Source organism: Argentina silus (assembly GCF_951799395.1).
Source record: "Argentina silus genome assembly, chromosome: Y".
Classification (NCBI taxonomy): domain Eukaryota; kingdom Metazoa; phylum Chordata; class Actinopteri; order Argentiniformes; family Argentinidae; genus Argentina; species Argentina silus.
In genome coordinates, this window is record NC_139654.1 from 70,001 (window position 1) to 82,500 (window position 12,500).

The following is a 12,500-nucleotide window of genomic DNA, read 5'->3' on the forward strand; positions in this document are numbered from 1 at the left end:
CCAGAGACTGGGTGTTGCACAGTGGGTTTGGGAGGAGAGGTAGCATTGTTGGTGAGAGGTAGAGGGAAGGAGCTGCTAATGTCATCAACCTTCTTTTCAAAATAGGTGACAAAGTCATCGGCAGACAGAGAGGAGGGAGGAGCGGGAGGAGGAGGGTTGAGGAGTGAGGAAAATGTGGAGAACAGTTTTCTTGGGTCAGAGACAGAGGATTGAATTTTGGGATGGTAGTATAAGGCTTTACCAGCTGATGCAGATGAGGTGTAGTTGAGGAGGAGAGAGAGATAAGGGTCTAGATCATCAAGCTTGCAGGGTTTCAGACAGCCAGGGAGCGCGTGGAGAGGATGGTGCCGGCCTTGATATCTGTGGACAGAGAGAGTCGACGGATGAGGAAAGAGAGGACAGGAGGGTGGAGGAAGCTGCGTCAGTGGATAGAAGAGAGAAAGATTCAACAGAGGGTAGGGCGGCTAAGACAGAGGAAGAAAGAGTGGTGAGTGAGAGGGTGCGCAGGCCGCGACGAGAAGACACAGTGTGGGTATTCTCAGCCAATGTTCTTGTAGACAAGAACCACGTTTCACCGCGGAGGTCAATGTTCTTGTAAACAAGGTCGATCCACCGGTTCTCTGCAACACGTTAGATTTCATTTTGTGGGCTTTTAGACTAAATGGTCGTCGCAGACCCAGGTCACTCCAACCTTTGTACTCCCCCAGGGGGTGCAAATCCTATTGTCTCCCCTCCTCTTGGTAAAGCCTCTTTTTATGACTTTCCATTTCCCCATCAGTCGGACATTTAAAGTCGCATAAAATTCAACATCTATTCTATCAAATACTAAACCATCAATGAAAACATCCAAACAACAACAGACCCTAAACTCTAACCCCCTAACCCTAATGGAAATACTAAACCATCAATGAAAACATCCAACCAACAACAGACCCAAACCCCAAACCCCTAACCCTAACCAACAACAGACCCTAACCCCTAATCCTAACCCGAACCCCAACCCGCAACCTTAATCCTACTTATTTAACCCTTTCGGGACCTCAAACGCGCAGCTGCGTTTTCAGGGGTTTCCAAAATGTTTTGATCAATATCTCAGTGATAATCCGGCGTAGAAACATGGTTTAAATATCCCCTGAGCCCTCCTGTGACATGCCCTCTCACTTACAGACGGAGCTATTAACCTAGGAACAGCTTGGTACAGGCCCTCCCTGCGTAATTGGTGAATTTGGAAGCAGCCTAGCTTGAGTCGCTCAGACACTGCCTTTTACCGTCGTTGATTGGTCAATTCGCACGTCCATCTTCTTCGCTACACGTGACGTCGGCATTGTTGGTATTGACAAACATTTCAGTGACAGTGACAGAGACAGAAAGCAGAGAAGATGTGTTTACAAGGATCCATTAGAAGTCCTTTTTTATATTCTGTCTAGTATTTTATTCATATTGTATGCCATTTCTGTGTAGCTCAGGACTTCATGAATGAATTTCAAGCACCAAAACAATTCATCCACATGGGTAAAGGTATGTTTTCACATGGGATTTGAAACATTTCTGAAAAACAGATTCGAAATGTTCAGGTTTAGGCCTACTTACCTCTTCACACAGTGCTCTTGGGGTAAACCTCTATCACAATCAAGAAAGCTGAGTTTGTACTGAAAATATTGATATGAAACACTTGGGTATTATTTTGTATGGAAGTGCCTTCAAATTGAGAAAGAAAAAATGTATGTAAAAATCAATAAAATACCCCTGGTCCCCAAAGGGTTAACCTGCAAAGTGAGGCCTTCTCTTTTCCCCCCATCAGAACAATGTGGGACTTGTCCATGTTTACAACCCTTGACTGATACATGTCTCTCTCTCTCTCCCCCCCCTCCTCCCTCCCTCCCTCCCTCTCTCTCTCCCTCCCTCCCTCCCTCTCTCTCTCCCTCCCTATCTACCTCTTCTCCCCATCCAATCTCTCTCTCTCTTTCCCTCTTTCTCTGTCTTTTTCTCTCTCTCCCTCCCTACCCCCCTCTCTCCCTCTACCTCCCACCCTCTCTCCCTCTCTCCCTACCTCTCACCCTCCTTCACTCGCTCTCTCCCTCCCTTTCCTCCCTCCCTCCCTCCTCTTGCTCTCCCTCCGTGCCTCTCTCTCCCTTCCTACCTCTCTCTGCTACTCTACCTACCTCTCTCCCTCCCTCCTCTCCCTCCATCTCCCTCCCTCCCTCCTCTCCCTCCCTCCCTCCCTCTCTCTCCCTCCCTCCCTCCCTCCTCTCTCTATCCCTCCCTCCTCTCCCTCCCTCCTTTTCTCTCTCCCTCTTTCCCTCCCTCCCTCCTTCTCCCTATCTCCCCCTCCCTCCCTTTCTCCCTCCCTCTACCCCTACCTCCACTCTCTCCCCCTCCCTCCCTCTCCTCCCTTCCTCCCTCCCTTTCTCCCTCCCTCCCTCCCGCCTGTAGTGAATGGAGTGGATGTTTTCCTGCCACCAGAGCCCAGGACCAGAGCCCAGTTCTTCCAATGTGAGTGTGTTTCTCCTGAAGTAGCTGACAGTCACTCTCTCTCTTTATCTCTCCCTCCCTCCCTCTCTCTGTTCCTCCCTCCTCTCCCTCCCTCCCTCCCTCCCTCCATTGATCCTCTCCACAAACCCTGAGACACAACTAGAGATCTCTAGGAGAGGGAGAGACTCATCAAAGACAGCCTACATATCTGACTCTCCCACCCTCTCTCTCTCTCCCTCTCTCTGCCCCTCTCTCTCTCTCCCTCTTTCTCTCCCTCTCTCTCTCTCTCCCTCCATCCCTCTCTCTTTTTATCTTCTTCTGTCCCCCTCTCTCTTCCTCCTTTCTCTCTCTCTCTCCCTCTCTCTTTCTTTCCTCTCTCTCTCTCTCTCTCTCCCTCTCTCTCTCTCCCTCCATCCCTCTCTCTCTTTCTCTTCCTCTGTCCCCTCTCTCTCTCTCTTTCTCCTCACTCTCTCTCTCTCTCCACTCTCTCTCTCTCCCTCCCTCCCTCTCTTTCTCTTCCTCCTCTCTCTCTCTTTCTCTCCCCTTTCTCTCTCCCTCTCTCTTTCTCTCCCCTCTCTCTCTCTCCCTCTCTCTCTCTCTCTCTCTTCCTCCGTCCCACTCTCTCCCCCCTCTCCTTTCTCCCCTCTCTCTCTCTCTCTCCCTCCCTCCCTCTCTTTCTCTTCCTCCTCTCTCTCTCTCTCTTTTTCTCCCCTCTCTCTCTCCCTCTCTCTTTCTCTCCCCTCTCTCTCTCTCCCTCTCTCTCTCTCTCTTCCTCTGTCCCACTCTCTCCCCCCTCTCCTCTCTCCCCTCTCTCTCTCTTTCTCTTTCTCTCTCCTCTCTCTCTCTCCCCTCTCTCTCTCCCTCTCTCTTTCTCTCCCCTCTCTCTCTCTCCCTCTCTCTCTCTTTCTTCCTCTGTCCCACTCTCTCCCCCCTCTCCTCTCTCCCCTCTCTCTCTCTCTCTCCTCTCTCTCTCTCTCTCCCTCCTTCCCTCTCTCTATTCCTCCGTCCCCCTCTCTGTTCCTTCTCTCTGTCTCTCCCTCTCTTTTTCTCTCTCCTCTCTCTCAATCCCTCTCTCTCTCTCTCTGACTCTTCTCTCCTCTCTCTCCCACTCTCTCTCTCTCCCTCCCTCCCTCTCTCTTTCTGTTCCTCCTCTCTCTCTCTCTCTCCCTCTTTCTCTCTCCTCTCTCTCTCTCTCTCTCTCTCCATCCCTCTCTCTCTTTCTCTTCCTCTGTCCCCCTCTCTCCCCTCTCTCTCTCTCCCTCTCTCTCTTTCCCTCTCTCTCTTTCTCCGTCCCTCTCTCTCTTTCTCTTCCTCTGTCCCCCTCTCTCCCCTCTCTCTCTCTCACCCTCTCTTTCCATCCCTTTCTCTCTTTCTCTTCCTCTGTCCCCCTCTCTCTTCCTCCTCTCTCTCTCTCTCCTCTCTCTCTCTCTCTCTCTCTCCCTCTCTCTTTTTCTCTTCCTCCCTCCCTTCCTCCCTCTGCTCTTCCCCCAGATGCCTGTGAGCTCACCCTGGACCCAAACACAGCACACAGATGCCTCTCTCTGTCTGAGGAGAACAGAAAGGTGACATGTGGGAGTGAGAAGCAGCCGTATCCTGATCACCCAGAGAGATTTGAGATCTATGCACAGGTGCTGTGTAGAGAGGGTCTGACTGGGCGCTGTTACTGGGAGGTAGAGAGGAGTGGGAGAGAGGCTGTTATAGGAGTGACATATAAAGGAATCAGCAGGAGAGGATGGGGTGATTACTGTGTGTTGGGATACAATGACAAGTCCTGGAGTCTGTGGTGCTCTGATGACAGTTACTCCGCCTGGCACAATAATAAGAAGACTGTCATACCTGTCCCCTCCTCTGGCTCCCGCAGAGTAGGAGTGTATCTGGACTGGCCGGCCGGCACTCTGTCCTTCTACAGGGTCTCCTCTGACACACGGACCCTCCTGCACACATTCCACTCCACATTCACTGAGCCGCTCTATCCAGGGTTTAGGCTTTGGTATGACTGTTCAGTGACCCTGTGTAAACTAGTCTAAGGGAGATCACACTGAACACCAAAGGCTCAAAGATGACGGATCATAACATGATGCAGTTGGATAGTGGTGTGTTTTCACTGAGATGTTGGATGTACAGATGTTCCCTCTCCCAGTGTGTAGGGTGTAGGGTGTAGTGCGTAGTGCGTAGTGTGTAGGGTCTAGTGTGTAGGATGTAGTGTTTATTGTTTACTGTGTAGGGTGTAGTTTGTAGTGTTTAGTGTGTAGGGTGTAGGGTGTTGTGCATTGTGTGTAGTGTGTAGTTATATTATTTTTACTGTATATATATATATGTATTATTAAATTCAATAAAATGCATCTAATAGTGAAATAGATTGTAATTGAGTGACAAAAAACAGAAGCTTACATGTTTTTTACTTTTTTTGATGGATATGCAACTGACAGTGAAACAATCCAGATGAATGATTAGATGATCAAATCAGACTGATGATGAACTCTGAGAATAACACAGGAGAGAGTGTCTGTATGTATATAAGAGTTGGTTAGATTGGGTGTTTGAGTTGTGATGCTGGATTACGTTGCTGTGTGTAAGATAGCAGGGAGTGGATGTGAAGACAGCTCTCCTTCTCTGTCAGTACAACATGGACAGTGTCTTCAGAACATCCTAATCTACACAGTGTGTAATTGATTCCTATGCAAATCAGAGACCCTATAAAAACAAAGATATTCATTCCGAAATGACATGAACTATTATCCTTGCATTAAGATGTACTCAATTCAACTTATTGAGTGATTTGTTGATGACATTTTTGCATTTTAACTAATTTTAAGACTGTCAAAGCAAAAAGTCTGAATATTTCTGTCCATGAGGTATTTTTGTATTTCACTTTTAATAAATGTACTGAAATGTCAAAAATCGTGTTTTCGCTTTGTCATTCTGGGGTATTGTGTGTGGATTGATGGCAAATTCTTTAAATTGAATCCATTTCAAATTTACTCTATAACACAAGAAAATGTGTAAAAAGTGAAGGGGTCTGAATACCTTCAGAAGGCGCTGTACATGTTCTGAACTTCACTTTCCATGTATTCCTTCATTTTTATATAGTAATCATCTAGTACAGTAATATCTATGCATCATGTGACATTGTGACGGGCAGCCAAGGTGCAGGCTGCTTTTCCCCTCTCTGTCTGTGGGCTGTGGGAGGCATGGCTCCCATGAGAAGACTTCACCTGTCCCCTGCAGTACCGCTCCCTGCCATGGGAGGCATGGCTCTCATGAGAAGACTTCACCTGTCCCCTGCAGTACTGCTACCGGCCATGGGAGGCATGGCTCTCATGAGAAGACTTCACCTGTCCCCTGCAGTACCGCTCCCTGCCATGGGAGGCATGGCTCTCATGAGAAGACTTCACCTGTCCTCTGCAGTACCGCTCCCTGCCATGGGAGGCATGGCTCTCATGAGAAGACTTCACCTGTCCCCTGCAGTACCGCTCCCTGCCATGGGAGGCGTGGCTCTCATGAGAAGACTTCACCTGTCCCCTGCAGTACCGCTCCCTGCCATGGGAGGCATGGCTCTCATGAGAAGACTTCACCTGTCCCCTGCAGTACCGCTCCTTGCCATGGGAGGCATGGCTCTCATGAGAAGACTTCAACTGTCCCCTGCAGTACCTCTGACCCCCAGACCCTCAGAACCCTATCCCCCAGACCTCTAGCCCTCAGATGGGGGTACCACCTGGTGGTCATTTACTAGTATTACAACAACAGAGAGATTAGAATCCAGCCAGTTAGCAATAAGCACTGAATCCTAAAAACCCAGAAATTGAACCTGAAATATTCTTTATAACATAACAGATCTTTTATAATGGAACAGTGTAATAGAACATCAGTGTAATAGAACATTAGTGTAATAGAACAGTGTAATAGAACATTAGTGTAATAGAACATTAGTGTAATAGAACAGTGTAATAGAACATCAGTGTAATAGAACAGTGTAATAGAACAGTGTAATAGAACATTAGTGTAATAGAACAGTGTAATAGAACATTAGTGTAGTAGAACAGTGTAATAGAACATTAGTGTAATAGAACAGTGTAATAGAACATTAGTGTAATAGAACATTAGTGTAATAGAACAGTGTAATAGAACATTAGTGTAATAGAACAGTGTAATAGAACAGTGTAGTAGAACATTAGTGTAATAGAACAGTGTAATAGAACAGTGTAGTAGAACATTAGTGTAATAGAACAGTGTAATAGAACAGTGTAATAGAACATTAGTGTAATAGAACAGTGTAATAGAACATTAGTGTAATAGAACATTAGTGTAATAGAACAGTGTAATAGAACAGTGTAATAGAACATTAGTGTAATAGAACATTAGTGTAATAGAACAGTGTAATAGAACATTAGTGTAATAGAACATTAGTGTAATAGAACAGTGTAATAGAACATTAGTGTAATAGAACAGTGTAATAGAACATTAGTGTAATAGAACATTAGTATAATAGAACATCAGTGTAATACAACATTAGTGTAATAGAACCTTAGTGTAATAGAACATTAGTGTAATAGAACAGTGTAATAGAACATTAGTGTAATAGAACATCAGTGGAAACCAAAGGGGACGTTTTCTTTCCGGTGTTAACACTTCCCTTAGCAACGTCATGACAACCCAGATGTGCAGACAGGCCTAGGAGACGAGTTAACCCTGACCCTGACCCTAACTCTAACCCTGACCCTGACCCTAACTCTAACCCTGACCCTGACCCTGACTCTAACCCTGACCCTAACTCTAACTCTAACCCTGACTCTGACCCTGACACTAACTCTAACCCTGACTCTGACCCTGACCCTGACCCTGACCCAAACTCTAACTCTAACCCTGACTCTGACCCTGACCCTGACCCTGACCCTGACCCTAACTCTAGCCCTGACCCTGACCCTGACCCAAACTCTAACCCTGACCCTGACCCTGTCCCTGACCCTGACTCTAACCCTGACCCTGACCCTGAACCTGAACCTGACTCTGTCCCTGACCCTGACCCTGAACCTGACCCTGACCCTGACCCTAACTCTAACTCTAACCCTGACCCTTACCCAAACTCTAACCCTGACCTTGACCCTAACCCTGACCCTGACTCTAACCCTAACTCTAACTCTAACTCTAACTCTAACTCTAACTCTAACTCTGACCCTGACCCTGACCCTGACTCTAACCCTAACTCTAACTCTAACTCTAACCCTGACCCTGACCCTGAATCTAACCCTAACTCTAACTCTAACTCTAACCCTGACCCTGACCCTGACACAAACTCTAACCCTGACTCTGACCCTGACCCTGACCCTAACTCTAGCCCTGACCCTGACCCTAACTCTAACCCTGACTCTGACCCTGACCCTGACCCTGACCCTGACCCTGACCCAAACTCTAACTCTAACCCTGACTCTGACTCTGACCCTGACCCTGACCCTAACTCTAGCCCTGACCCTGACCCTGACCCAAACTCTAACCCTGACCCTGACCCTGTCCCTGACCCTGACTCTAACCCTGACCCTGACCCTGAACCTGAACCTGACTCTGTCCCTGACTCTGTCCCTGACCCTGACCCTGACCCTGACCCTAACTCTAACTCTAACTCTAACCCTGACCCTGACCCTGACACAAACTCTAACCCTGACTCTGACCCTGACCCTGACCCTAACTCTAGCCCTGACCCTGACCCTAACTCTAACCCTGACTCTGACCCTGACCCTGACCCTGACCCTGACCCTGACCCAAACTCTAACTCTAACCCTGACTCTGACTCTGACCCTGACCCTGACCCTAACTCTAGCCCTGACCCTGACCCTGACCCAAACTCTAACCCTGACCCTGACCCTGTCCCTGACCCTGACTCTAACCCTGACCCTGACCCTGAACCTGAACCTGACTCTGTCCCTGACTCTGTCCCTGACCCTGACCCTGACCCTGACCCTAACTCTAACTCTAACCCTGACCCTGACCCAAACTCTAACCCTGACCCTGACCCTAACCCTGACCCTGACTCTAACCCTAACTCTAACTCTAACTCTAACTCTAACTCTAACTCTAACTCTAACCCTGACCCTGACCCTGACTCTAACCCTAACTCTAACTCTAACTCTAACCCTGACCCTGACCCTGAATCTAACCCTGACTCTAACTCTAACTCTAACCCTGACCCTGACCCTGACACAAACTCTAACCCTGACTCTGACCCTGACCCTGACCGAAACTCTAACTCTAACTCTAACCCTGACTCTGACCCTGACCCTGACCCTAACTCTAGCCCTGACCCTGACCCTAACTCTAACCCTGACTCTGACCCTGACCCTGACCCTGACCCTGACCCTGACCCAAACTCTAACTCTAACCCTGACTCTGACTCTGACCCTGACCCTGACCCTGACCCTAACTCTAGCCCTGACCCTGACCCTGACCCAAACTCTAACCCTGACCCTGACCCTGTCCCTGACCCTGACTCTAACCCTGACCCTGACCCTGAACCTGAACCTGAACCTGACTCTGTCCCTGACCCTGACCCTGACCCTGAACCTGACCCTGACCCTGACCCTAACTCTAACTCTAACCCTGACCCTGACCCTGACCCTGACCCAAACTCTAACCCTGACCCTGACCCTAACTCTAACCCTGACCCTGACCCTGACTCTAACCCTAACTCTAACTCTAACTCTAACTCTAACTCTAACCCTGACCCTGACCCTGACTCTAACCCTAACTCTAACTCTAACTCTAACCCTGACCCTGACCCTGAATCTAACCCTAACTCTAACTCTAACTCTAACCCTGACCCTGACCCTGACACTAACTCTAACCCTGACTCTGACCCTGACCCTGACCGAAACTCTAACTCTAACCCTGACTCTGACCCTGACCCTGACCCTAACTCTAGCCCTGACCCTGACCCTAACTCTAACCCTAACCCTGACCCTGACCCTGACTCTAACCCTAACTCTAACTCTAACTCTAACTCTAACTCTAACTCTAACCCTGACCCTGACCCTGACTCTAACCCTAACTCTAACTCTAACTCTAACCCTGACCCTGACCCTGAATCTAACCCTAACTCTAACTCTAACTCTAACCCTGACCCTGACCCTGACACTAACTCTAACCCTGACTCTGACCCTGACCCTGACCGAAACTCTAACTCTAACCCTGACTCTGACCCTGACCCTGACCCTAACTCTAGCCCTGACCCTGACCCTAACTCTAACCCTGACCCTGACCCTGACTCTAACCCTAACTCTAACTCTAACTCTAACCCTGACCCTGACCCTGAATCTAACCCTAACTCTAACTCTAACTCTAACCCTGACCCTGACCCTGACACTAACTCTAACCCTGACTCTGACCCTGACCCTGACCCTGACCCTAACTTTAGCCCTGACCCTGACCCTGACCCTGACCCAAACTCTAACCCTGACCCTGACCATGTCCCTGACCCTGACTCTAACCCTGACCCTGACCCTGACCCTGAACCTGAACCTGAACCTGACTCTGTCCCTGACCCTGACCCTGACCCTGACCCTGACCCTGACCCTAACCCTAACTCTAACTCTAACCCTGACCCTGACCCAAACTCTAACCCTGACCCTGACCCTAACTCTAACCCTGACCCTGACCCAAACTCTAACCCTGACCCTAACTCTAACTCTAACCCTTAACCCGGACCTTGACCCGGACCTCAATCCTAACGCTAAGCCCAACTCTAACCCTAACCTCAACCCCAATCCTAAATTAACCCTAACCTCAACCCTAACCCTAAACCCCAACTCTAACCCTAAACTTAACCCTAACCTCAACCCAAACCCAAACCCAAAAACCAACCATAACCCTAACCCTAATTCTAACCCTGACCCTAACCCTAACCCAATCATAACTACAACCCTGGCCCTGGCCCGGGCCTTGACACTGACCCAGCCCTAATCCCAACCCTAACCCGGACCTCAACAACAACCATGACCCTGACCCTAATCTTAATCAACGATACAGTTTGAGTGACTTTGACCTGTGCCTGTGCATAATCCAACACATTTATGTGTTGGCAACAGTCCCCGAATCTAACCCTGACCCAAACTCTAACCCTAACCCTGACTCTGACCCTGACCCTGACCCTGACCCTAACCCTAACCCTGACTCTGACTCTAACTCTAACCCTAACCTTGTCCCTGACCCTGACACTGACCCTAACCCTAACCCTAAACCTAACCCTAACCCTGACCCTGACCCTGACTCTGACTCTAACCCTAACCCTAACCCTAACATTGTCCCTGACCCAGACCCAAACTCTAACCCTAACCCTAACCCTGACCCTAACCCTAACCCTGACTCTGACTCTAACTCTAACCCTAACCTTGTCCCTGACCCTGACACTGACCCTAACCCTGACCCTGACTCTGACTCTAACCCTAACCCTAACCCTAACATTGTCCCTGACCCTGACCCAAACTCTAACCCTAACCCTAACCCTGACCCTAACCCTAACATTGTCCCTGACCCTGACCCAAGCTCTAACCTTAACCCTAACCCTAACCCTGACCCTAACCCTGTCCCTGACCCTAATCCTAACCCTAACCCTGACCCTGAACCTGACTCGGACCCTAACCCTAAAAATGATTAGATCATTTTAATTATGAGACTGATTTCCCTCATATATCTTTCACAAATCCCTCTACCTGGGATCCCAAATTAGAATCAGTCTCTGGTTCAATACAATCTCTTACTAGGAACGATTTGAATTCTTTCTTAAAACATAGGCCCAAACCAGCCACAAATTTTAATCTAACCAAACAACAATTACATCTCCAGCAGTTGAGTGGAAATCAGACCATTGTAATAAAACCAGCAGACAAAGGGTCTCAGATTGTGATTATGGACAGAGCCCGTTATCTTTTAGAGGCTAACAGACAGCTTAGTAATGAGAACCATAATGCTTCATTACCTCACTCCATCCAATCAGAAACTCAGGATATGATTAAGGGCATAGTGATTGGGTTATATCAAACCAATTAGATTACAATTAAACAAATGTCTTATCTGTTAGGTCCAGATACACCCAGACCAAGACGATTTGATCTACTTCCCAAAGTCCCTAAAGCTCCAGAAAAGTGGACTGTTCCCTTCGAGGTTCCATGCGGTCGGCCGGCGGTGAGTGACTGTGGCTCAGAATCGTACCGAGTTGCAGAATTGATTGACTTCTTTATTAACCCTCTCTCACAGAAACATAAAAGTTATGGAAAAGACACTTATGATTTCATACAGAAGTTGAAGGGTCTAAAAACACAGAGAGAGGCCTTTTAATTTACAATAGACATCAATTATTTTTCTACCAACATGGAGACGACTCTGGGTTTACAGGCTGTTGGGATTGTATTTAATAAATTCCCTGACCCTACCCTGACCCTGACCCTGACCCTGACCCTGACCCTACCCGCCCAGATAATGCCATTTTAGATTTATTGGAGTTGAGTTGAAGGAGAAATGATTTTGAATTCAACAATAAACATTACCTCCAGATTCACGGAACGGCCATGGGCAAAAAATGTGCCCCTGCTTTTGCAAATCTGTATATGTGTTTTTTGGAGGAAACAGCTTTCAGTAAATGTAAAAATGTACCAATGTTATATTATAGGTACTTAGATTACATTTGTGGCGTGTGGGTGCTTTCAATTGCAGAGTTTGGGGAGTTTTTAAAGGTTTTAAACACACAGCAATTACAATTACACACAACAGACAGGAGAGGGCAGTAGAGTTTCTGGAGTGTTTTTCATTCCAGAGGGGAAGAAACACACGCACACACACGCACACACACACACACACACACACACACTCTAACACACACACACACACACACACTTACACACACACAGTCTCACACACACACACACAGACACACGCACACACGCACAGTCTCACACAGACACACGCGCACACACGCACACACTCTCTCACACACACACACACCCTTCTAGTCTAGCTGTTCAGTCTTATATACAGTACAGCAT

General features: G+C 48.0%; 1 pseudogene across 1 annotated transcript in view; it reads left to right on the top strand.

Annotated features, from left to right (window-relative positions):
* The window catches only part of LOC310823684 (tripartite motif-containing protein 16-like), a 9,341-nt pseudogene extending 4,842 nt beyond the window's left edge, over nt 1–4,499 (top strand). Inside the window, exons 5-6 of the transcript in view lie at nt 2,434–2,493; nt 3,964–4,499. The product of the transcript in view is annotated as a tripartite motif-containing protein 16-like (transcript). The remainder of the gene's footprint in view (nt 1–2,433; nt 2,494–3,963) is intronic.
* Nucleotides 4,500–12,500: the final 8,001 nt, after the last annotated feature.